Source organism: Pezoporus wallicus, unplaced genomic scaffold (assembly GCF_028554395.1).
Source record: "Pezoporus wallicus isolate ANWC-B61680 ecotype Strahan unplaced genomic scaffold, APGP_CSIRO_Pwel_v1 contig_3710, whole genome shotgun sequence".
Classification (NCBI taxonomy): Eukaryota; Metazoa; Chordata; class Aves; order Psittaciformes; family Psittacidae; genus Pezoporus; species Pezoporus wallicus.
In genome coordinates, this window is record NW_026640315.1 from 2,591,160 (window position 1) to 2,618,395 (window position 27,236).

The 27,236-nt window shown below is 45.2% G+C and overlaps 1 long non-coding RNA gene across 1 annotated transcript in view; it reads right to left on the reverse strand.

Moving 5' to 3' along the window:
* Nucleotides 1-2,994: 2,994 nt before the first annotated feature.
* Nucleotides 2,995-27,236, reverse strand: part of LOC130604262 (uncharacterized) — a 45,658-nt gene continuing 21,416 nt past the window's right edge. Inside the window, exon 2 of the long non-coding RNA XR_008973423.1 lies at nucleotides 2,995-3,085. This is a non-coding gene — a long non-coding RNA (uncharacterized LOC130604262). The remainder of the gene's footprint in view (nucleotides 3,086-27,236) is intronic.

A 27,236-nucleotide genomic window follows, 5' to 3' on the forward strand; every position in this document is an offset into this window, starting at 1 on the left:
CTGCTAAACACTCCAATACCAGTTATCTGTGCGAGCTATGACATAGCAACTGTCACTCATGTTAAGTGACAAGTGACTTCTATTTAGATGTGCTCCACTCAGTCAGTGCCATGATAACAGAAACACTTTATTGCACTACATCCTTCCACATCCCACAGGGACAGGGACATCTGACAATGGCACAGTAAAGAGTTTAGCTGCTAGACTGGTGTTCACTGCAAGCACAGAGAGCTTTTCCTCACCTTTATGGTTGACCATGTCATCTATATTGAACAGTGGCTACAATGACACTGGCTTAATAACATACACCCATTGAGATGGACAAGCTAATAAAATGTATTAATGTATTTAACAGCCACTAACCAGCATGCCCTGCATGTGTAAAGGGAGACCCTTGTCTTCATGCTAGAGAGTCACAGCAACAGAGATGAACTTGCTCAGCTGGGAAGATGCCAAACCCTTTGGAAGTAAGGCAAATTAAAGTGCCCTTAAAGTTTGTTGTGGCACAGGCTATGATGTCCTCAGAGGAATGCGAATGTGCTGCAGCATTCAAAGGCAAAATGCAACACTGCTGAGCACCGACATCCACAACACATGTGGGCACACACTGGCAGTAGTAACTACAGGGATTGTGCAAGGTCAGACCTCTCCTTGGTCCTGCTCAGGGTCACAGTGCCTCCACCCTCCCAACAGCTCATTCCTGACTGACAGCCATAGGGGTTAAGAGGCTCTGTTGCAGGGAGGCAGGCAAGCCACAGCAGGACAGGGCAGCTGCTACTTTGGGGAGCGTTGCCATCTATTTTTCTATTCTGACATCATTGGTGCTCATTTCTCATGCACATTTTAAACACCATTTTAAGGAGCAGGGTCTCTGAAATGCTGCTTCTGACAACCTGCTCTTCTCAGCCACTGGTACCAAGGTCTCTGGTGGTCTTCAGCAAAGCTGCTCACATGAATCCCACTGCAAAAGCTATACTCCTTCCCCTGTCTCCACAGTTGCCTCACTGTCCTTGTGCCCTCCACTCTAAACCAACAAGGTAATGCCAGAGCTAGCACGTGCTAGACCATCACAATTAAACATAACTAACGACAGGCTGTACAGCCAGCGGCACAACACACTCTGATCTCTGATTCACATCCCTCTGAATAGCAGTATCTGTACAGCCTGGACAGAGGGGAAATCAGGTTGTTCTCCATGTATCCTGGCCCTCACAGCAGCAGTTTGGATGGTTTCTGACATCTCATGGCCTAGCACCAAGCTAGCAAGAGACGAAATATCCCCATCTCTCTCTCTTACTAAGGGATGCAATCTGTATTCTCCTGCAATCAGAAGAGAAGTAAGAGTTCTTATTGCTTTATGGAAAGTGGGTTGAAAGTTATCCAACTGTTTCCAAATTACTTTAAGAAAAACCCACAGTAGCAGCTCCAGCGAGGAGCTCCAGCGAGGAGACATCAGCATCAGCAGAAAGCTTCTGCTGCCTGGGGGAAGAGCATGTGCTACCCAGCCACAGAGACTCCTAGTCAGACAGCTCCATCTCACACGTGGGCAGAGTGACTGCTCCTCAGCTCTGTGAGCAGGTTAGCAGCACCAGAACAAATGCTAAATGCATGGTATGACCCCACAGTACCTGTACTGTCATTCGGGGTAGCCTCACCCACAGGCATAGAAGGGTAGGAGCTTGCACACAGGGGAACAGTGAGCAGCAGCGAGAGTATTACACTTCATGGCAAAACCATCTCCCACTGATCGAGGGGAGAGCTCCGGCGTGCCACTGAGCACAGATGCTAGCCCAGACAGGCATGCATGAGGCTATAGCCCACACCGAGAGACCATAATCTGCTGCACGGCAGAAGAGAATGTCTGGGCTGCTCCCATCTCTCACCTCCAGGATGCAGTATCTGCAGTGTCCTCTGCCCCCTATGAGGAAGCTCCTGTCCTCTGATCTTCCTGCTCCGCTGAGTTAGATGGGAAAGGATTCCCAACACCAAACAAGCCTTAGGCAGACAGCCAGGTTTCCAAGCCCCTTGCCGAAGGGGAGACTGCTTTCTGTTTTTCTAAATGCTTTGTGATCTTGCACTTGCAAGGCTTCTGGAGGCTTTTTCCTCCCACTGCACATTAGCAATTCATGGAGTGGTTTCTACAGGTCTGAAAGGGAACAGGCAGACAAGCCTTTAACATTTGGAGAGATGGAGGGAGGAACTGCAGAAACTTCCCCAAGAGACCACCATTAACCCCAGAGCAATAGGGTCAATAGCCCACCGCACTCCCCAGAGCTGGCACAGCCACAGGGAGTGAAGATGGTCACAAGTAAAAGCCAGCATCTCCCAAGGACGAGCTGTGCATTTCCCAAAGCCCCCCAGACCTCAGGTAAGTCACTTCTCTTTCCCAGTTTCCCTCCCTGTAAAGTGGTGATAAAACTTCACAGGAAGCTCAATTCATTCAAACACAACAGCAAAGGTTCTCTGTAAATATGCAAATCCACAAATAAACTAGTATTTGTAGGAGAGGAGAAACCACGGGTGGGGCTGAAAACATCCCGAATTTGAAGCCTCCCCCAGTAACCCTGCAGTTTCCTGGGAATGGGCTGTTCGGATACACACACTGCTCTTGTGATGTGGATGCTGTTCAACAGCCTAATACTCTTATTTCTAAATTGACTGGATACAAACCCATCTGTATTCATGAAAACCTGCAAGTCCCCAACCCCCCGCACATCCAAACAGAAGCCATTTCAAACACTGTGCTGTATTTAGAAGGCTGCTTTGAAAATCTGGCTCTTAGAATCACCTTTGGTTGCTAAATAAACTTGCCTGGAGATTAACCACAGCCCACAGAAAATAGTTACCAAACAGTTTTACGACTCTGAGCAGAAATGGGTGTTGGTGAAGAAGCACGCTCGGGTTGTTTCACTGAAGTCAAAATGTAAAGAAAATACAATATAAGCTCTGTAAGCAGATTCTTCATGGTAAATAAATATGCAGGGATGCAGGGAATGCTAACTGATCATTTTTAGAGCATTTATTTTTGGCAGGATAAACACTTTCAGACCCCAAAGCAACTTCTCTGTGTGTACAGAATCTCCAACTGTGAAAAGAAAACAAATAGCAGCGTTTCATTTGTTGTAATCAGGACTTTTTTTCATGACTGTTTAGAATAAAGCTGGATCACATTTGGAGTGCCTTGGAAATTCATTGTTTAGGCATTAGTCTCCAGTGGTAAACATCCTACAATATGTGCATAATACAGCAACTATTTTTGTACTTCAAAGTCTTTCCTCGTAATTTGGGAAAGTGCAGGATACAAACAACCTCTTCTTTGCCCGTCGAGGGAGCGCTGCCTGTATTGCTTGTCTTTACCAAGCAGAGATATCCTTGTTGTTCCGCATTGGGCTCCATCTACTCGTGTAGAAACTAGATACAAACACCAGACAGCAAACAGCACTTGAGAAACAGAACTCAAGAAATAGGAGTATCACAAGGGGACTGTACAGGCCAGGAGCCTCATTATTCCCCACTCCTCTGGGCACAGAGGTTCCTTTAAGGCAGGAACTCGCTGTTGACTCTTCAGGAATGAATATCCTACAGATGAGGAAATACGGGGCAACAAGGACAGATGCCCAGCTGGTATGAAAGATCACAGCTCCATGGCCAGTGCCTGACTGCAGTCCCAGCTCCTGGTCCCTCCCTTCTCGGAGGAAGTGACTTTCATCACGTTAGATACAGGAATGGAAAGTTGAGGAGCAGAGTTGAAAAATGAATCTTCTGATTTGGAGCAACCTAGTGGAAATCTGGCTGCTCAACACTTCTGCAAACACCCACCCGAGCTGTCCCACACCGAGTGTCCAAGCAACAACCAGCCAACATTAGTCAACGATCTGGGAAATGCCGCTTGCCAAGGTCACGTAAGTCTGTGGCAGGAGAAGGAGCAGGATCATCTGGCTCTTCTCCTGTTTCTCAGCCACAAAACTTTTTTCCTCCCCTAACAATTACATGTGTGGGTTTCCTTAACAGTTTCTTTTTACATTCCTGTTTAAACAGCACAGGGAAAAGGAAAAGGACACTTGATGTGGAAAATTAGTTTTGGAAATGTTGAGCTGTGTGGATTTGCCAACTTCTGTTCCTCCCGTCAATTCATTGTAGATGCTCTCAGCTCTCACCAAAATGCTATTTTTAGGCTGTACGTCAGATTTCACAACTGAGACTGACAGGAATTTTCTAAAGGCTTTTCACTGAGAATTAAAAACAACGTGGATATTCTGCTTCCCCCTTTGTGCTGCCGGGGCTCCACTACAGCTACTCCAGGGCAAAGCTCCAAAGGGACTCAGCCCTGCAGCAAGTGTCAGGAGATTCCCAGCACAAGGGAGCTGTGCAGGTCTGCTGTATCTAATGAGACACGTGGAGCCTGACAATGCTCTGGGGAGATGCTCTGCAGCAAAACAAAGCAGAAATACAGAGCAGGCGGCTGCTCAGGCACAAGAGCCCCTGGACCTTTACCACTGCTTCTTCCCACTGCTCCGCACTATCCACCAAGTGTGGCCTTTAAAAGAGAAGTGGAGGTGGCACCTTTTGTTACAGCACAACACCAGCAAAGCCTCCGGCAGCAACAGCCGTCTCCACTGCGCCAGCTGCTGAGCACTTGTCATGCTGTTGGACATGCCCATTAAGAAATTATAGTTTCTACATGGTTATTTCCTGAAGCTAACAGGTGTCCGAAGCCAGCTTCCAGCTCTGCTTCCCATCCAAATGTAAGGAACTTGAAGCAGGTTTAACTTTTGGGGTTTTTTTAAAGACTCTGTGCTTTGCTGTGGCTATTTTGCTCAGGCCACGTTCATAGTGACAGCCCTTGCTGAGGGAATGGGGCTGCTGTGAGGACACCTCAACCACACATAAACCAGTGGCTCAACCAGAAAAATACTGCTCTAAGAGACTTCCTATCAAAACGTTGCTGAGCATTTTTATTCACTATCCACATGAATAGTTGAGACTGCCTGTGATGATCATGCACATTGTTCTGAATACTGCAGGACTGCCTAGCCATAAAAGGCTTTGGACAAGTAACCCAGGTAGATTTCAGTTTGCAGATCAATGTGTCTGGATACTCCCAAGAGTTTTCTGGTGCTTCCTGAAGCTGACAGGATTAATTTAGTGATTTGGAAATCTGTTGCCAAGCCAAGTCCCCAGAAGACTGCACAGCAATAGGAAGATTAAAAGCAGATGGTTCAGCAACCAAGGTTTTACAGTTAAACAGACTTAAAATTCTTGGGCTTCATATCATCATCTTCATTCTTTCCTTCAGTTCTGTGTGTGTTAGTATCTTTTGAGCACTTCCATAGGAGGTGAAGCCAAGCACATCATGCTAACAATATGACCTCAAACAAAACACCAAAACCGTTATGTTGGGTTTAACAGGGATTAAGGAAATGTTGATCCTAGCTCAACCAAAGCTCTGTGCAATTAGACCATTTCCAAGTCATTGTTAAATGCCACAAAAGGATGCTAGAATATAAAATATGAAGAGAGAACACTTCTGAAAGTTACCTAACAAACAGGATTTCTCTGTCCAGCCAAGGCTCTCTCCTCTCCCACTGCCCTGATACAGCAGCCATACGGCTTTGACCCATATCACGCCAGCCACAGTTCCGTAACTGTTGTGCAAAGCTCTCTGTTTCAGGCTCCCCTTCAGGTAAGCAGGATTTAGACCCAGCCAGTCCAGCTCCAAGCCTCAGCACACTAGGGTGATCTCCTCTTTAGATCTTTTATTCTCTGGTGCTAATCCTGAGTGCTCATGTGAGTAGGACAGAAAATGAGGCATGTCCAAGCAAGAATGTGCCTGGCTCAATCATGAGTGACTTGCTCCAAACTCCCAATTAACATCAGAAATGAAGGGAGGATAAGTGTCTCCCATTTGCCTGCTGGAAACCTTCCCTCTCTGCAGATGTGGCCATTCAAACAATCCCCCAGACTTTCCACATAAAGCCAAGCAAACACCAACACAAACACCAAATACAAACCAAATACACAGAAAATATCCACTGGGCCTTTCTTGCTCTCCTGTATCTCAGTAATCACCTTTGTAACACAGATCCAGGATCCCAACTGACTTTCTGGCCACCCCATGCAGAAGCTGAGTGCCAGCACAGAGCAACCAAGGACATGACAGCCCTTTCTTCATGCTGTGTGCACCGAACAGCCTCAGGATTTGCTTTCTAGAGGTCATTTCAGTTAGCTCTCACAAAGGCACTCAGGGGGACCAAGCAACAACTATTTCTCTCCATGAATGACAAAATGAGCTTTGCTTTTGTGTCCAGAGCACCCTGTGGTCCCAAGGCAGCCTTTCACACGACCAGCTTTGGCGTCCCCAGCTGCCGAGGATGAAGCATGGCACAGATAGGTTTCCACCTTACAGCTCAGGCCCATGTCACTACACTCCCTGCTTCAATTCACAACGCCTGACACTGAAACCTTCAGCCAGAGAACACAACTGGCCTGATTCTCCTCATCCCTGAAAACAGACTTGCAGGAGAATTTCAAACCTACTCCACGTTTCTAGGTGCCATTCTGCATGCTGCAGAGTCCCACTTTACCCCCTCTAAATGCCACTTTGTAGGCAAAAGTTAGTTGCAAGGACAAAAAACCTGCACCTGCAAAAAAAAAAACAAAACAAAAAAAAGCTGAGGAAGCCTGCTTTGAAAAACCAAACCCCAAAATACATTTGGACACATGAATACAGCAGCCAAACCTCAACTTAAATCTTCCATATGAAGTGTAAGGAATCAAATAACCATCCAGAAAAGATGTCTGCAAAATAACTTGGCTCACAGCATTTTCATTTGGGTTAAATTAAAGTAATTGTAAATCTTCAGTGCACAGCACGAGAGCTGCATTCTGTGTAACACTGTACGTACCCCACTAAGCTTCACACTCCACTCAGGCCTACAAAAATCTTTTGAAAACCAGAGTGAGTTGCCTTTCCTTGGGCAACCAACTGCAAAGCTGCAAGAAAGCAGAATAAGCTCTGTGGGTGAATGTTCGCCACTGCAGTTAACCAGAGCTAAAACAGGCAGGGAACAGGAGTGGCAGAAGAAACATTCCTTGGACCGAAGTGGAAAAGCATCATTACACACTGATCTCTTGGAGCTGTGCTAAGCCTCAGCTGTGCATGAATTAGAAGCCAGTGCCAAGTTGACTATCTCACACATCAACATGGTTTATCTAATGATCCATTCATAATGACTTCCAAGTTGTGACTTCCTGGGCATCCTGGAGGTTTAGGGAAGAAGGTGTCCAGCCTCGAAGGCTCCTCACACACAAAGGACTGAGCCTTGCTGGCTGCAGCTCAGCTCTGTGGGGAGCAAGAAACTTTGGACAGCATTTGCCAGGCTGTTTGCTAAATTCAGAGGATCAAGAAAAGCAAATGAGGTAAAAAATCACCTCAGTTCACAACCTGGTTAAATCACTGCTCATCACTACAGATCACATTTTGATAATGTGATCAGAAAACTCAATCCACACATCGGAATGGGAATTTACAGCACGAGGTGTGGTTACTGTGAAAACCATGCTGATTCCTGCTGCTTCTCTCCTCATTTCAGATCATTCTGCCTCCCACATCCTATCTTGACAACCCATAAGGGTACTCACAGAATTGGTATCAGAAAGCATAGAAAGAAGAAGGGTTTCTGCAGACCTTGCCTACCCAGGCTCAAGGATTGTTCCAGCTGGCTGAAATACACACATGTGATGAGACTGCTCAGCCCTTTCCCAGATGCAACAGCACAGCTGTATCTGATCCCATGGGATGATTCCACAATGCAGATGCTACCACAAAGGCGTTGTCCATGTGGTACTCCTGGACCACTAATAGATCACCTGAGTTCTGGTCTTCATCCAGTACAGGAAGGTGTCAAAAAGACCAACATACACTTGCCCTGTGTGATACAGAAAGGCTCACCTTAGGGTGCTCTTCCTGTGTGCTCCCACTGCACAGTGAAGTGAAACACACTGATATTCCCTGTTTCACCCCCGGGCATCAGCCTGAGTTCTCCTGGAACCCCTCCACTCCTCCTTTCCACAGCACTGCATGTTGTAGGATCTCAGCCCCAGCCCTGTGGGCAGAGTTGTCACTCATGCCTGTGTCTTACTGAAGCTCTCAGTGACTTTGTGAGGCTTGGAAGCAATCACTCCATTCCTCCAGTCCAGCTCGGAACAGAGTATTAAGATTCCTGCCAAGTTGGCACCAAGTGCCAACCTTCAAGAAGGTTTAAGAATCTTTGCTAAAGGTGGCACAGAAGGGCAAAAGCTGATGATGAATTGGCACAGTTCTGCTCATTAGTTCTTGTAGAGGAAGAGTTCAGAGTAAGTTAAACCCCAACACACGAATTTATTTCCAGAGCTCTTTCTGAAATTGCTCCTTCATATTGGTGCCAATAAATCTCACATTCCAGCCATGCTTCTCTAATAGATAGAGACATAAATTCTTACTCCTAGTTGGCCAGATTAACGACAAAGAAAAAGGGAAGAATAAAACAAAAGCTGCAGCTAGCATTTATCTATCTGTCCTGCAGCCTTCTTTCTCATTACTCCTGCAGCGATCATATTTAGAGGCAGCCAAGCTCTCCACATGCAGTTTTAATGGAACACCTATTCCCCAGCATCCAACTGCAGAGTTCCACTGGGATCACAGCTGCAAATAAACCCCACTGTACACTTCCTGAGCAAACACAGCAATGATAGCGCAGATAATACCTTGTACTGCTGAAACAAGAGCCAGCCAAAGATTTCAAAGTGCTTTACAGACATTAATAATTTAAGACAATCCACATCCTTCTAAAGGTGATACTGGATCCTTGCTTTGCAGATGAACAATAGAGGCATTACAAGATTAAGGGATCAGGGGGCACAGAGGAATGAGGCAGCACTGAACAAGGTCCTGCTCACAAGCCCGTACATCACAGCAACTGCACTTTGTGGTGCTTCCTGCAGGCACTGTAATCATTATTGTATGCTTCTGAAGTTTGCTTTATCAATTTCTCTGGTTTATTTCCTAAATCACACTCTTGGATATTGTTATCCCATCCCTGCTACCCTCATCCTCTGATCTGAACCCTGTTGTTTCACATCTGCACCAATTTCACAGTCCATATTACACTGTCCAGTACTCAGTGATGGCACTGGAAACCAAGTGCATCTGCCATTTCCACATCATTCAGGCATGATCTGCTTTGGTGAAGCAGCTACAATGTTTTAGCTCTTTTCTATACATCAGATATCAATAATAAGTTATTAAACATATCCTACTTTTACTGACTTTCCTGCCCAGGCTGTATACTTCCTGACACTGTCCAAGCTATGGCTTTAATGAGATGAGCTGTCCTAGCCAGGAGGCATCTGGGGTACCAGTCTTGTTAAGCAGGGTCTGTTCTAGCCTAGGGTTTCCCTTCAGCACAGGCTGTTTACTGAATAACCTTTGAAGTGTCAGATCCCAGTTTAAAAGTTCTAATTAATGCACTCCAAGTTAAAGGAGGCTCTGTCTCTCCTGACAGAGCTCTCCCTATAGAGCACGAGACCAGGGAGTTTAAAAGCAAAGATTTTTCCCTTCCATTTCCCTGCCATAACACATACCTCCTCACTCTGTAATTAATCCCAGTGAAATGAAACAAAGCAGCCTAACGGATTCACCTGTTGTGGTGCAAAGTGTAAAAAGGCAGATTGAATATACAACTTCAGAGGTGCAGTTCAGCTTTTCTAAGGTACCCCTTTAATGAGCATCTCATATGTGAACATCACAGAGCACAGCTCAGGCCAGAGAGACAACAAAAACAAAAGGCTTCTACAATAGACAGAGGTGAAGCAGTGCTGTGGTATGTTGAATTATAAATGAGAAAAGCAATTGTAAAGACTGTCTCATGAAAAGCCAAAACCAAATACAAGGATTATTCCAGACAGAGAACAAGCTGAAAATGGAGAACCCAGCTTGCTTCTGAGCTGACCTGAAACAAAAGGCTAAAGTCACACCTAAAGAACAACGCTGGAAGAGAACCAAGCCTAGAAAAATGCCTTAGGAATGCAGCAGTATTCCTGTAAGTGCAATGGTTTTCCTTGCTCCAAATCTTCACTGTAACCAGGTGTAGTTATGTGAGAGGGGAGGGGACATGTTCCCTGCTGCAGTGGTCTCATTTGATGTGGGCATGGTTCCACCTCTGGGCGCAAGTGCTGGGTACAGCTAATACATCCTCTGTAGTCCTTTCCACTTCTGTGATGCAGAAGCTGTCTCTGGTAACTTTTAAAACTGGATACTTATAAGGGCTGCCAGAGGGCTATAAGGATGTGATCAGAATAGCTTCATGGAAGAATGACCATTGCAGCCACTCAGGCTCTTCACGGACTCTAAATAGGTGTAAATCACAGCAGGGAGACAACCACTACACCTCTGAGCCAGCTGCTGGCCACCTTCTCAAGTTCATGAAGCTTGAGAGCAGGGAGATTCCCCACCAGAAATCAAAAAAACCTTCTTCCTTAACATTACAGCAGCACTATGCTGAGGACACAGTAACCAGGCAAGCCACAGGCTAACAGTTCAAATTCAACTACAATACTTAGGGCTCAGTTCTGGTTAAATATATACTAAAAAATCATGATACTACAGATGCTGGTAAGTCATTGTGCAGGAGGATTGAGCAGAGACAAAAGACAGCATTATGGAGATGAAATAATGATATTTATAGCTCTTATAAAGCTGAGATTTTACTGATGGACTTTAGTTAAGGAATTAGTCATCATTATACAATAGCAGTTTGAACGTCCTAGCACAGCACATGTCACACGAAAAAATCATTCAAAGCTTGGCTGCATTTTAGCTGTATCAATTAAAGTTGCAGAACACAGTATGACATCAGATAGCAAAACTTCTTCCAAACAAGTATTTATATAGTGCTATTAAATGACAGGATTTGGTTTAATTGGTGAGCAAATGGAGCTGAAGGTTGCTAAAGTAGTCTCTAGCAACCAAGATGATCACTGGGGCAGAACACATTGTTTTACTCTGTTTTGTGTGTCTGAGTTTTAAGCCTTTCAGATGCTACAGTAAATGTTATAATAACATTGTATAATGAGGATGGGTTGAAATCATGAGTTTGGGGCGAGAGGGTGAAGCTGTGACTTGTAGCAGTATTGCACAAGGGAAGTAGAGAGAAGCTGACAGAGTTTTCTGCCTGGAAAGGGATGAGGAAAAGTGGACCACTGTGATAAACTAAGGAAACCCTCCAGAAATAACGGCAGCAGTGCAGGACAGCTTTACCCAGTCAGTGAATCACTGCAGTACGAAGCTCAGTGACATTGTAGTCAAGAGTCAAAGCTCCAGGAGATGGTGAAAAAGGTTTGGAAAGCACAGACAGACACATCCAGATTTCTGACAAACTTTCATGCAGCACTCACTTGAATGGACAAGGCACTGGAGCACCATCCCTTCCAACAGAGCCGACCCAGAGACAACATCAAGAGACGGCTCTGGCAACGTGAACACGTCCTCACAAGTACTGAATGCTTCCTTCAGCATCTCTGTTAGCAAAGCTTTCCTCCTCCACATCTCCAAAAGAAGCTGCAAACACCATTTAAACAGGTCTCTGGGCCAGGATAATTTACACCAGCTGGAAATCTGACCTACCTATTTAATGTAAGGGAATAGGCAGGACTTCTTTCCGGTTGTGTTGACTAAGATCTCCCCCAACCCTACTCTGAGAACTCTCTAGGCGCTGGGATATCAACCACAGAAAGCCGAGTGGAAATCCCCAGCCAGGAATAAAGCATATGTTTAATAAATGGTTCTTCAGGGGAAAAAACCCAACAGAAAATAAAGAAGGGGAGGCACGGAGAAAGGAAAAGGTTTGTAGTTGTGAGATCATAAGAGTCCAACCATATAAGTGATGACTAAGTGTAATCTTGTGTTTCAACAAGATGAAGAAAAACATGTTTTTGAAACTGTTGAGTCTGGTGCTCCCAGCCAACAGATACTCCTTTATTGGCCTGCGAGTGACCCTTTCAACCTGGGCTTTCCTCCAGCCCATGGGTCCACGGCAATGATTAGAGAGTAGAAAAGCCCTGCTACTGGCCAGCTGTGCTCCGAATTACCTTACTCAACTGTGCCTATAACTGTAATTGCTTGTTTCCATGGAATTACATCAGGATGACCTGCTCACCCCTCGCATAATTCATGTATCTGCGATCTGCGTCTCTGTAGATAAAAATCTCTTTCTTCTGCACATGTAGGAAAGCACACAGAGTCAATTCTTCATTAACCAGGGAAACAGAGGGAGCAGATAACCCAGAACTGTCAAGAGTGCAAAGCATGGGTAAATTACGCCCTAAAATGTACAATTAGAATATGGAAATGGGAAGAGTTTAGTGCTGCTGCTGAGACCATGTATCAACATAAACTGGCTGGTCTACACCAGGCAGCACAGCACGTGGATATGGCACAGTGAGCCCAGCTCGATGTCTCCAGCAGTTAATTATGATGGGGATAATCCATCTATGGATAACTAAAGCTCATGCTGGTGGTGGACAAACAGTGCGAATAAGCACTGTAAAAAACCCAAGTCCCAGTTCAGGTGAGAGCAGGAATGTTTCCTGCTACCCCAGAGGGGAATTTGCTGCCTTTGCTTTTAAAAGAGAAGCCAGAGAAGAGGAAAATCAACTGAATGTAATGACAGTGAAACAAGTAAAACAGCTGGGAGGCTATTTTCTTGGTAACAAGCTAATGGAAGTAGACCCTTGTATTAGGACATAAATGTGACTTCCACAAATATGTGAGTGAACTCCCTTCACTGAGAAGCTGGGTAGGATGGACATTGTGATGGCACTCCCTGCCTGCCCCACCGGACCCACCACCGCTTCCTGCCAGGCCCTTCACACGGCAGGGCCGTCCCGCTCCTCACAATGACTGAGGTCAGGACCATTGTAACTGAAAAACAAAACATGTTCCCATTAAAAATGTGGATGACAGCAATTAATTCCACATTTTTGTGAATAAATATTGTGTGTTTTGTGCCAGAACAATCTGGCTTGTTTGCAGAAGCTAAGTAACACATAAATCTGTTTTTCCCTGTTGCTCAACAGACCATCTCACTGCTGACCAGCTTTCGATGTGGAAGAGATTTTCTAAGTCAGCAACTTAAATGGTACTTGCTGCCCACCTTCATGTCGACCTGCAGGCTACAAAACTCACTTGAAGCTACTGAATCAAGGTCGTGCTGTGACTGCTTGGGGTTTTCACCTGCCACTGACACTGATTATTTCTTCTCCAAGAGCTGCTCCAATGTCTCCCAGGAGTTACGTCATTCACCTGGAGTCAGTGACCAGGATCTTTCCAATCTCCTATAGTCAAACACAGCAGAACAGATGAGCTGTGGCATCCCTGCCACCATGGCTATGTGAAACAACCCATCCTGCTCTCCTCTCTTGCATAGCTGGGGAAAGAGCATCTCCCCAGGACCAACATGTGAACAGAGAATGGTGAAGCCATTCAGAAGAAAAGCTAAAACACCCCCTCTTTCCCCAGCTGTATTTACTTTGTTTTACTCCACTGATTTCAGTGTATTGAATTCTACAAGTGTAAAACCAAAGTAAAGCTGTATGGATTCTGGCTGGTTTGAAGCTTTACAGATGTTTGCTGTCCTTAGGGGGAGAAACATCACTATTTTATTGAATAAACTCTTTTTTGTTTTAATGTGGAAAATCTCAGTGGCACTTCACTCCATTTGTCTTTTCTTTTTCCTCCTGTAGTCATATGATAATGTATACTTATAACCAGTGAATCATCCCCCTGAAAAGTCATAAAGAGAAAAATAGCTCCTATGTATGTACGCCTCAGTGGTCAGTGAATCACTGACGACAGGTATAATGGGAATAATTACATACTGCTGAGAAACCTTACCCAAAGCCCAGCTTGGAAAGCTAGTTTCAAAACTTCTAAGCTGTGCAGTTGGATCCAAGGTTGCGAGTGCCAGGTTAGGGAGCAGCCAGGAGAGCTTCACATTGGTGTTATTGCAAGGAAATATCCTCTTCAAGTGTCTGTTATGTGTTGACAAATTGTTTATACTTAACCAAGCAATAATAATGAACCGTCTAAATAGACACTGATTTTTATGCTTTTAATTCATTTTAGTGGGAAAATATTCTGGCAACAGAAATCTGGATGTCAAGCTTTGGATGCCAGCCACTGCCTTATAGCTATGCTATTTTAAGCTGTACTATGTATTATTTGGTGTAACAACATATATTTTTAGGGTCTAATCCTGGAAGTTCCTACTCCAGTGTGCTCCAGACTTCCAATCAAAGTTTCTGGGATCACACATGTGAACGTGAATTTGTAGCAGGTAATGTCCAGACAAAAAAAAAGGTTTCAGTCTCAATGCAGTTTGCTTCCTACCTCCTAGAAATAGCTGAAATACAAATGGGAGGCAACTCCTCCATAACACAAGTGTGAAACCCTTCCCTAAGCCACCTCAAAGAAACATAGCAACTATGAGAAGACATGGCCATTGCCCTGTAGCAACGGACTTGACAGTCCAGCTACAGAAGGCAGCTCTGATATCCCAGTGCAGTGACAACCCTTCTTTTGAAGGGTGTACATGACACGAAGGAGGCAATGCTGCCGAGCACTCTGCCAGTGCTGCTGACTCCACTTGGAGCTGGATTTGTATCCTGGGCTGAGCTCAGCCCCAGTGCCAGCTCTGGCAGCTCCCAAGCTTTTGCACATCAATGTGGAGCCAGGTCCCATAATCAGCCCTGAGGGCAAAGACAGCAGCTATTTTGTTCTCAGATCTGCTGAAGCCTGTTAAGAGAGAAAAGATGCACGAGTGTGCCCTCTCACAGGAACATACCTGTGTTCACTCAGTGTACAATGTCAATCCTCTTAAAGTGCAGAATTCCGCACACAAGGAAAACTAACAAAATGGACCATGGATGAATCAGATCTGACATGTGCAGCATGAGCCCTGCCAATGGCAACAGAAGTCCCTAAGTATCAATTACGCTCTTCCTCCCAAATATCCTGATGGTGCAAGAAAATGGTGATCAGCAGCATCCTGCTGCAGTCACAGCAGTACAGAGCTGCACACCAGCATTTACGCATTTACGTCAGTGAAGCTATCTACAATCACCCATACCTGGGAGGAAGAGGTGGCACCTTCTCACAGCAATTCATCTGATCCATCTTAGATGTCTCTCTTAGCATAAGCTGAATCACCACCCTCTGGAGGTTCCTGTTTCTCCTTATCAGCTGCAAAGTGAGCTCGGCTCCAGCTGGGACCAGCTCAAATACAAATGTCTGACTTCTGCATGCTTTGAGTTTGAGCAGAAATGTCTCACTCTTAGCTGGGAAAGTAGTTGAAGAGAGATGAGTGACTACTGTTGTGTTTCTGGGAATGTGAGGTATTATATGACCTGTTAATTTATTCCAGAGTTTTCCTTCATACTCTAACAATACTGTTCAGTATTCAATTCAAGTCATAACATTTAATGGCCTGTGGTCAGCTAAGCTTATCCTGCATTTTTGTGCCAGCTTAAAAAATAAACAAAGCTGTGTCTACTGAATGGCACAATCAGAGGGATTTATCCTGCTCCTACCCCAAAACCCATCCCAGAATATACAAATACTATTTCAGTTCAATTCAGAGAAGACAGGAAGGTCCATTACATCCTGCTGTAGATTGTGAGAGTTGAACGGTTTGTTCAGATAAGAACATCACTCTTTAGGGGACCTGAGCACTGGGAACAGCTTCAAATTAACACTACTTTCACTTCAAGACTAGACTGGAGATGCAATGTGTCAGGGGCTGCAGTTACTTAGGACTTGTTTCTACCACTGAGTTATCTCCACTAATACCCTGAGTCTTGTCTTCACTGGAATCGCCACTCATACAGACAAGCTTTGGAGAGTGCTAGCTATCCTACAGAGGAGGAACGTGGCATCATCACTGAGCCACCCCTCCATCACTTCCCTGTATAGAGCACTGGAGGAGAATTAACTCCACTGCAGAGTTAACTCCATCCTGCAAATCATTGCCCTAGTGAGAGATAATCCCTGTCCTGAAGAATTTACAACCAGAACCCCCACACGAGGTGTGGCAGGAAGCACAGAGACAAAAAGAGGTACAACTCTTCTAAAAGCATGGAGGTTGCACAGCTGGGAACAGTATTTAACACCCAGTCACTGAAAAAATACAGCAAACAACCCCCAAACCCCAACACCTTGCTGAAGATGCCTCGTATCTTGGGTAATGGGAACAAAACTCAGGACTCTTTAGTCTAGAGACACTTTTTCCCCTCTCAATTTGCCAGCTCTTAAGCAAAATGGAGATTGCAACTGATTAAAAGCAAGATCCAAGGCTGACAGGGCTTACTCTGAGGTTTACTCCTAGCTCCCTCAGTTTCTCTGCAGGCCTTCTCTGCCATCCCCAGTTTCAGACGTCAATGGGACAGACCCTCATACTCAGCTGTGTCACTGAGTGGCCATCCTGTATTGAGACACTGCCTGAGCAGTGAGTTACACAGCCAAACCTCAGGCTCCATGAAGATGTACAGTGAGGAGCAGCCACTGCAGGTGCCCAACAATGTATGGAGCTCCCCCAGACATGCAATGTTGAATTCCTGACATACACAGTATGTGCCAGGCTAAGCTGCCCTGGGTAAGCTCACCAGTATGCCTTCCTCCCTGGCATCTGTATCACCCTCCCTCTCACAGGGTCTAGCCTCACACAACAGCTTCCATCACAAGTCATACACATAGACTGGCATTTCTTGGCTGAGAACTGCTCTCTAGACATACTCAGACTATGAATCTGCTGCACAGACCTTCTCCATGTGCTCAGCTTCCTGGTTTAGAAGCCATCAGCGAACTTTAATGTGCTCATTTCTTCAAAATCCTATTTTAAATTCATTTCAGTGAATAGGACTGTAACTATTTAAAGCTATTTTGTGTTGTGTGCCTTGAAGAAGAAGCCATTACAAGAGCCTTTAGAGAATTCCATTTATCCTGTATTGTTTCTCTGCCCTTGCACACCTTTCCCACTGGGCACTGGAATGCCATCTGCCATCCCACCTCCTCCTGCTCCTGCATTCCATGTTCAATGGGCTCCTCTGCAGTCAAAAGCTTTCTCCTACCTTGTGGTGCCTTTGTGAAAGACATAATTTGTTTGTTACATTAAAAAGGGAATTGTTTGGCCCTGTCCTTAAAAATGATGGCATATTTATAGAGCCTATCTATCCTTTTTTACCCATTGCTTGGAAATCTGTGCAATTACCATCTTAGGATGAAAGTGCATTTTTGAGTAGATCATGCAATGAGACAGGCCATTTTATCCTAAGTGCCTATATGGAACTTTGAGTAGTTTCTTAAATCTATCATAATAATAGCACAGAACCAAACTACGAAGCCATCTCCAAAAATCGAAGAGCTTTTCCAATCTAAAACAAACTTTGTTTCTCCTAAACAGAATGAAGGGCAAAAAGCTGAGGAAGACAGGGAATATCTTAAAATATATTTTCTACATCCTCTTCCCATACTAAGCTATATAGCTCAGGTCTCAGACAGAGACACTTCCATTGCACTGTCCTCTTTCCCTCCTGTCCCACGAAAAGCAATAGTTAACTACCAAGTCCTTTGTCTCCTCCCTTTAAATGGCATCTACAGTTCCTGCAGTTACATCTTTGTAATCTATAGATTCATATCTAATAATACCAAAGTTCTTCTGTAGCATCTTCTGAAGCAGGATTTCCAAGCTGTGCAGTGAACATACTTCATTTGCAGATCAAAGCTGCCACTGTCATTACATTAAAAGTTGACCCAGTCACTATTATACAACAAAGAATCGGCACAACCTTCACATCCAGCCCTATGAAAATCACCTGGTGACTATCTCCATTTCATAGAGAGGGCTCTGAAAACTCCTCAGGGACTCCTGCCACCTACCCAGCATCGCTGCCTAGTTATGGGGACTGGGTGACATGCTGCAGTTCTGTCCCAAGACCAGTATAACCTGAGGGATAAAATAAAGAAATCAATAAGACAACCCACTAGCCTGTGGAAGGGCCCTTGCTCCAGTTTTTAAGAGCAATCCTCCTCTTCTGGAGGACAATGCAGTGCTCAGAGCACCTCGTAAAGGTGTCCCACAAGCACAGGAGAGGAGTGGGGGCACCTGGCAGCCATGTCTGATATGACACCACAAAGCCCAGCGCTGCTGGCACAGCACAATAGCACTTGCAGCCACGGCAGCAGCTCCACCAGCAGCAAACACCTTCCCAAAGGCAGAAATGGGATGAGTTTTGTCAGAAGACCCTCACTGCAAGAGAACCTCTGCACAGGGAGGGCAAAATCCCACCCAGCCTTTGTTCATGCTTCCCAAGGGCTGCTAAAATCATGTGCTAATCCTGTTGAACCTTTCTGCACTCACTGCCAGTGATGCAAACATAAATCTGCTTCATGCTCACAACCACTATGAACACAGGCACAGGAAGAACAGCCTGTTTCAGCATGGCTCTGCTGTCAGGTTACTGTGCTGGGTGAAGTTACACACCTGGTCACAAAACAAGTTATCACACAGAACAGACAGGAGACAAATTCTCCTTCAACCACCCAACAAGTGTCTTATCCCCATCCTGGCCCAAAGGACAGCACTGCAGTGCTCATGTCAGCACATGGGTACGGACACAGCACAATATGGGCTGGAGCAGAGGATGGCACTCCAGAAATTGGGAAGAGGAGGGAGGGATTAAAAATATATCATGACAGAATGGTTTGGGTTGGAAGAGACCTTAAAATTCATCCAGTTCCAACCCCCTGCCATGGGCAGGGACACCTTCCACTAGAGCAGGAAAGTGGAAAGCATCAAGTGGAAAATGTCCTTGCCCATATCCTCTTCTTTATCCAGGTTTCATGTTGCCTGTTCTGTTTGGTTATGAGGAATTCCCTGTTTCCTTCATAAAAATAAACCAAGGACCTGTCCAAGGAGGGTGACTACGGTGTGCAGAAGGAAGAGGAAAGGAGATGAGGGCCACAGCATCCTACCCCATGCTGCATGCAACTGTTGATTAGAAACAAATCTGCTTTGCAACACCTACTGCTCTGACATGGAAGAAAATGAAGGAGTGAGAGAGGTGGGGAGGCAAACATTAAATTCCAGTGATAAGGACATAGGCAGCAAAGTGAGTTTTGCTACTGGGAGTCAAAGGATTTACCCTGAAATCCTGGCCTTTCACATGCGGTCGCTGGAATTCCTCTGCTTGCCATTGACTGCTCTGTGGCTACAGCGCAGGCAAACCTCCATGCCTCAGTTTTCAAACCTGCCAGTGTAGGAATATGAACATTTCCCCTGCTTCAGCAGGGCTTGTTGAGGCTTGGAGGCTTCCAGTGTGCTGCGAGATCAAAGGAGCAGACTAGTATTACATAGTCAGTACAGGTCCATGCACTATTTGCAAGGTCTGGAGGCATGGCAGGTTGCTTAGCTTGCAAAGGAAAGCAGAGATTTCACAAGCCCTTATACTGCAATTACTTGGGTCTGAACTGGTCCTCTGTGAGATGGGCATGAAAGGATGATACTTCCCAAAATGTACCCGCCCTCCTCAGAGGTACCAAGGTTTCAAGATTTGACCTAATAGTACCCTAGAAGGGAAGACACTGAGCTGGTTCTTCTCTCTGTGAAAACACAGTGGGCTTTTAAGTCTGTGAATTGCCTCTCAGCCATTTGTCTCTTACAGACTTCTCTCTTTCTGTGCTCCTTCACTGTATTTGGAAGCACAATGTAAATCCTACTGTTCACAAAACCACCACAGGTTGTGGTACTTTGAAAAGGCCTCATATTTCTGGAGAAGTAATGACTCTTTTGCTCGTCACAGTAAGCCAAGGGCTTTCTTACAGGAGACACGAACACAGAAGGAAATAAATGTATTCCAGGAGAGCACAGGGATGAGTTCAGTTACAAATGGGCACTGGTGCTGTTGCAAACACATACAGAGAAAAATACATGATAGAGATGTCTTGCTCCAGCTACCACAAAATGTCAGCTTGACTGGGTACCTCTGGTAGCAGATGGTCTCTGTTCTTCTCCCTCTTCTGCTTTCAGAAACTCATGCTGACAGTGGGCTCTGTTCCCCAGGGCTCCCCAAGCCCACGGTCCCCAAGCTCTTGCCTCCCAGTCAAGGGAGGGTTTTGCTGTTCAGAAGAGTTTCTATTTAACAGTTAACAAGATTTTCATGTTTCCGAACTCGTGCATTACAAATGCTCATAGTGCACACACCTACCCCACGAAAACCAAGCTCCTGATGGTTGCTGCTGTCCCTGTGCACTACACATAACACATGATGAATACAAAAGATAGCCCTGATGTTTCCCCCCCCGGCCCTGTCCACAGACCTTTTGTTCATCTGAGGGGCTCCAGCCAGAGCACTTGGCCCCTGGCAGGCTCAGGACCTTGCAAGCAACTTGTTCTATAGGACAAAATGGAAGCAAAAAGCAAGACAGCATGTTATCAGAAACTATGACTGAACCGTGGAAACCTATGGATGGAACCTGAGGTGCTGGAATTGACTGAAACTTGTACAACTTTGACATGAGGATTACAAGATACAAAGCCTTACATGATAAACAAAAAAGGCAAACAAGAAATGTCTTGCTTGCAAATCCTTGGAAAAGTAGTCGAAAGAAAGCCCACATGAATAAGAGCATTACCTGAGATCCTCATTACAGGAACAATGCTCATGAGCAGACAACAGCAATCCTGGACTTCACTCAACTGCAAGGAAGGCAAGATTCTATACAAAAGTTTCTCAGCTGCTGCAGACAGTAAATAAGCTTTTTGGGAATGATGCCAGATACAAGAGGAAGGACTGAAACCAGATCTGAAAGAACCAGGAAAGATGTCTAAATGAGTGAGTTTGACAACAGCACTGAAAAGCAACACCCTCCACCCCATGCACACACAGAAAGCTGTAGTAGCTCTGCATCCCATGACCTGAACTGGTCATCTCCCAGCTGGAATGATGCTGGAAGGGTTCACCATCCAAGGGCCCAAAATGGAACAAGCTACACTGTGCCTTAATCTGCTACTTCATTGAGTAGAAACAGGCATTAAAAACTTCAGAGACTACAAACTGAATCAAAACCCATTGAGACATGGAATAATGCAGCAGCTCTTCACACTAACGAACAATTGTGTATGCATGCTGCGGGACATGGCGGCTGATCCCTCGTCTTTGAAGCTGAAGTACTCCAAGGGTCCTGTGCATATCTGGAATATTAGAAATTCATTTCCTCCTAACTCTATGAGGCCCCTTTTGATAAAAGAAGCTTAAATTGAGACTGGATGGTGTTCCCAGAGATATGTTCCTGTTCAGCCCCATGTTAATGGCTGTAATGCAGAAACACTGGATGAAACACCACAGGCTGTAATGTGCAGGTGTTCAGGCAAAAGAATCACAGGGGTCCCTTTGGGCCTTGAAATCACTGAACTGTGAGGAGAGCAATTAAACACTCTCACAATTGGAGATGACTTTTGGTTTCCTTTGCTGAAAGTCTGTGTGCAGCTGGTCACCTCTTACTCTGAAGTTCTGCTTGGCAACCTAAGCATGAAGACAGAGCAGAGTCTGACGTATATGTGCAATATAAATATACACACACATGTATATGTATGCCCCTTTTATGTGACACCATGGAGCAAAACAAGAGAAAAGGGATCAGAGAGATAAAGAAGATCTCGGGGAGCATTTGCAGCTGTACCACGGCACAGTTACCTACTGATACCAGGCTCTGAGGTGATGGTCAAGTCAGAGCTTCAGCTTCGCAGCCACGTAACAACTAAAGACAAACTGCCATTCAAGTAAACTGAGACCCAGGACTCAGGGAGCATTCTGCATCCCTTCTTCCAGACTCTTCCAGAGATTACTGGCAAGGAATTCTATCAGCTGGATTACATGAGCCAGCAACTCAAACCAGAATGGGGCATTACTCCCAGTGACCAAAGAAATTAAGCTTTGCTCAGCAGCCTGTAAAGTATTGTTCTGATTTGGGAAAACATCTCTGTTCATAAAAGCACTCAGAAACATGCTTAAAATTACCCTGCGTTTACATGCCACCCTGAATAATGAAGGTCTTAAGCACATACTTGAGAGCTTTCTTATGTTGGGTACTTGGAAATATACTGCGGAGCCAAAGAGAAAAGGAATATGCTTGTCCTCCTGCCAGGTCTTTTAAAGAAGACCAAAAACCCCCAGACATCATTAAACAGTAATGTCATGCTGTGAACATAAACTAAAAAAACACACTGATAGAAGACTGTGGAGTATGGAGATTTACAAAACTCTGTGCTGAAACGAGGGACAAAAGAGATACTGGATAGTCTAATAAGTACAAAGGAATGTAACGCTGCTTCTGTATGCATTTCTCACTCCAATATTCAGTGACAAACTGGTATCCTTACCTTCCAGAGAGAGAAACTGAGGCACAGAAGAGCCACATGACTTGCAAAAGGCTGTATCAGCTCTGGGAAGGTGCCCTGTGGGGCTAACTCACTGATCTCTGCACTGGCACCGGAGGGAGGAATTGTTTCCAAGCCAACACCCAGGTCACTGAAGCCGATAAGGAGCTGGGGCCAGGGACTCCACTGTTTGCTGAGATCGAGATCATGTGTCAAAGTCTTCAGATATCCGTTTTAGTGCAGAGGGTGACTCTTTCTGATAATACGTTTAGAGTATAGCACAGCAAGCCCACACATCTTATACTTCCCAAATTCTCATCTGGAATGAATCAGCATCAATTCAGGCTTTATTTAAACATATTGTTTAAATACAGTTTATCCCTCTTGATGCTGGGTTGAGAAGTTCACTCTTTCAAGTATACTCTTTCTTACACTGAAATTTTCTTCTATTTAGGAACAACCTGAAAACACATGAACGCAGAATTAAGTGCTCAGATACCTTAATCCTATTATCAATGATCTGTGATGCTTTTCACAGGACATTAGACTGATGTGCCTGTGGCACTGTACACACCATGCCACAGCAGCACTGGGAATACCTGCAACAGGGACCATAGGAGCTTACAGCACAATATACACAGCTTCAATATCTGGAAAGAAAGCTCCCATGCTTCCTGAGCCAAGGTAAATAAAAGCAAAACGCACAGTTCAGCTATACCTTTTAATTGTTATAACATTCCATTTCACTGTGACAAACAGCATTTTCCTAGAAATTTACAGTTTAACTGCATAAAAGTTTGTTCTCTGAACAATGTTATTTGCTGTTTCTCCTCAAAATCATCCCCCATTGTTCCCTACATTAATTCCTTCTTGGTGAAATACCTAGTATGGTCAAATAAACGATGAATGGCAAACTTGCTCAATTTGAGCATAAACTTGTCCAGGAGTAAACCTTTTAAGGACACTTTGAAGACAAAGAAGCTTAAATCCCATTCTCAACAGTAACCTAGGGCCAGACTGTAAAGCTGCATTGGCATCTAAAATTTAGAGCAGTTCCAGGTTTTAACCTACATGGCTATATATCCATCAAACCTCGGCTGCTAAAAACCAAAGTCTATGTTTATACTGCCTGAGAGAGGAGGGCACAGAGACCTCTGAAACAGCTCCAGTCCATACCTGCACTCAGTGAGACAACTCTGCTTCCCAGCATTGGGCTGGTGCTGTGCTTCAATGGTACCAAGTCCTCTGAAATGGGCTGCCAGAATCTCACCCACCAACCTCTTTCTCTCCCTTAGGGTCCTATCTTTAATAAAAGATATCTAATAAACAGCTAACAGGGGTTTATACATGTTTGTCAGCTGCTATGGACATTTACAGGTGAGTCGTGTGCTGCGGAATCTCATCATCACTAGATGTTCTCCAACCCTGATGTCCCAGCTATCGGCCATTAGCTGCTCTCCAACTGCTGCTCAGTAAAATTGACTTGTTTCTAAAGTCACTTTTAAAAGAAGAATGACTGAGAGGACTGTGGACACCACCAGTGTCAGTGGTGTGAAAGGTCCCAGAGAAGAAGTACTGTGTCTGGGGCTTTGCCTACAAGGGTTAGAGGTGGTTTTGTCCTTTGCAACGATGCAGGTGATGCTGTGCACTCTGCAGCTCCCCTGACCCACAGTGTAAAAATGCTGGTTGTACTGATGGCACAAGATGCTCAGCCTGACAGAAAACCCTTTTATCAAATGCACTTATGCCTTATCCAGAGCAGACATCATGAATTCAGGACCTGCTCGCCCAGCTCTGGGGTCAGCCCATCACGCAGTTCGGTTTGTCCCCACTCAGCAAAGCAAACACACAAGCACTGAATGGCAATAAGACTAATAAGCCATGCCTCAAATTAACCATGTGCTTTAGTGTTTTCCTGATTGAGTCTGGACCACAGCCTGAGGGCCAACAGAGCTCCTTCTGCCACCTCCCAGCATGCATAAGAGTACCTGGCTCTGAAGAGCAAGTGCCTCTACTGACTTCCACAGCACTTTTCACCTTGGGTAAGCACTGGCAAAATCCAGCTCAAGAGTTCCACCTAGCCTTTCTGCAACATCTTACAAACACAACCAGTGAGCTCAGCACCACCAAATGAGGAGTTACCAACTCCTGCACCTGTTCTAGCAGAGACAGATTTGAAAAGACAGATTGACGACTAGGGTCTAGCCCCACCACAGCATGAAGGATGCAGGAAATACAGACTTGTCCCCCACAGAGCCTTTGCTTACAAGGCAAACCCCCCTCTTTGCCCTCCTCCCATGCTCTCTGTGGGAGCTTTGCTACATGCCCTCCCACTGAACAGCCATGCTGGAGCTGAGCCGATGTGACTGCTCAAGCCTTTGCTTGGTGTGAGAGACACCAGCATCAGTCCCGTGCATGCCTTGGAAAGGGGATGGCTTCCTACAGCCTGTTATCCCCATAACAATGGACTGGAGAAGGTTTCCATGTTTCAGGAATAATCACAGTATAATGTAACAGCCAAACTTGGTATTTTGTAACTCCCCAAACCCTTTGGTTCATACACAGAGTGACACCCAGCCTCTGCAAAGGCTCACTGTGCTCACCAGTGACTGCTGTCACTTCTGAGCTGAAGCACGTAACACCAAACAGCAGTATTTTCTTATATTTTAGCCTAGGAAATAGAGGATAGGAGCCCACTCCAGGAAACACAGGGCATGTCTTACACAGGTGGGTACCTAAAGCCTAAAGCACAGTCTTCCTACATAGCCCGGAAAGTGGAAGTACAATGCAACACCACCTATATGGTGCGCTGCAACTGCTGCATTGTGCTGGCCAGAAGTGAGTGGAGCTGAGCCTGGAAGCAGCTACGCTGCCCTTGTAGCAGTGTGGTGGCAAAGCCAGGGCAGCCAGATGCCCCCTGGGCATGAGCTGGGAGGCCTGAGCAATGCTGGTTTGTGCCCTCTGGACTTACTGGCTGTAACCTCTGATCACTCAGGAAACACTACTCCAATGCAGAGAGCAAACAGCCAGAGTTATCCAACCTGGAACCCAGCCAGACCTCAGGCATGAAATCCCTTTTACTTGGGGGAAAAAAAAGTCAAGATGATCTGAGTGAACAAGAAGGGACATGTTGCAAAGGCAATGCAAGAGATTTGGGCTTTATTCCTGGCTCCACCCAACCCTGGTGATAATAATCCTTTGTTTGCCTTTTTTCTCTATTTAGATTGTAAGATCTTAAAGACAGAGACAGTCTCTTGGTATTTGTTTACCCAGAGTTTATGTATCAATCCTAGGGATTACTGCAATGATTAGAATAATCTTTAATGACCACAAATCACTGCGATCCCTGTTTTATGAATCCTCTAAGGACATGCATGTCAAATAGGGGTTCAAAAAGAGGCTCCTTATTACAAGGTATGTGACACACACTACACTATTTCCCCATGCTAGCTTCTGTACAGTATATGCAGCTAGGAATCAAATCCCTGTATTCTTGGCTTTAACCTGCTTTCTAGAGAACCTGGCAAATGAGCCTTCATATGACTGGGAACTCTGCGTCTTTCCTCCAGCAGACTCACACTTGACAGAGAATTAAGAGAAGTCACTTCTCTTTATACCCTATTAAAACCAAAACAATAAAACCCAACCAAACCCAAAAATCCCAAAACTAAACAACCCCCCCCCTGCAACCAGAAACAGAGGGAAATTTAACAGCACTTCAGAGGAACTAAGACAGAACCCTCTTTTAACTGGCGGCTTTGAAGTACAAGCAGGAACTCCAAGGCTGGGCTGCTGACTTTAAGTGATAGGAGGAAAGGCAGGAGGAAAAGAACAAGGTGCCAGGAGTGGGAGGGACTTGCTGATTGACATCTGTTAAACCCAGAGCTGCATCTTCCATTTGCTTTTCCTTTCTGAGCAGCAGCATCAAAAAGAAGTGTTAATGGATGCAGAGGAGAGGAAATGAGCAGTGAACCATCTCCTAGCCCAGGCAAACCCAGACCCTCATCTGCTACAGATTACTTTAGCATAGTCCTAGAGCTGCATTAATAACTGAATTCTGTAGTTACAGGTGTTTTCTAACCAACAAAACCCTGGCTTGAGAAGTTTGCATCCTGTACATTCTCCAGGAGAAGTGGCACTGTGGACACTGCAAGCCCTGTTTTTAAAGAAGTTTGGTTCCTCACAGCCACTAGCTGACCTCTCCTCAGGAACTGTCTCCTGGTTATGGATGTCAAGTGCTTCAGCACACCCAGCCACCAGCTGCTTATCCAGAGGCCAATGGAGTCACCAAAAAAGCTTTCATTCCCTTTTTGAGGCTTTGGTTCATGCCATAGAGAAGCAGCTCTTTGCCTTAATGATTTATGAAACCTATTTGAGCCTCTGCTTGTACACCCATGGCACTACCCTTCCTCTTGCACAGCGCAGTCCTGCTGCCACACCAGCTCCTGCGGTAGCAGAATCAGATCCAAACAGTGCTGCTCTGAGATCAGCACAGATGAAATGCAGGTTTGCTGTGTGCAGACTGTGCATCCAGAAAAACAACTCTGGTTTACTTCACGTGGCCATCCCTATGTGCTCTTCTTCCAATTGAGACAATTCATATTCCTGAGGAAATATCGACTGGTCACTAATATTCATTCAGTCCCAGAGAATTAAGCTCATTTTGGTTCTGAAGTTAGTCCCATTCAAGTGAAATGTTTGTTTGCATTTAAGATCTTACTGGATGTTAAGATGAATCAAGGTGCTTGGGGCTGTCAAGTTGAAAGCTTA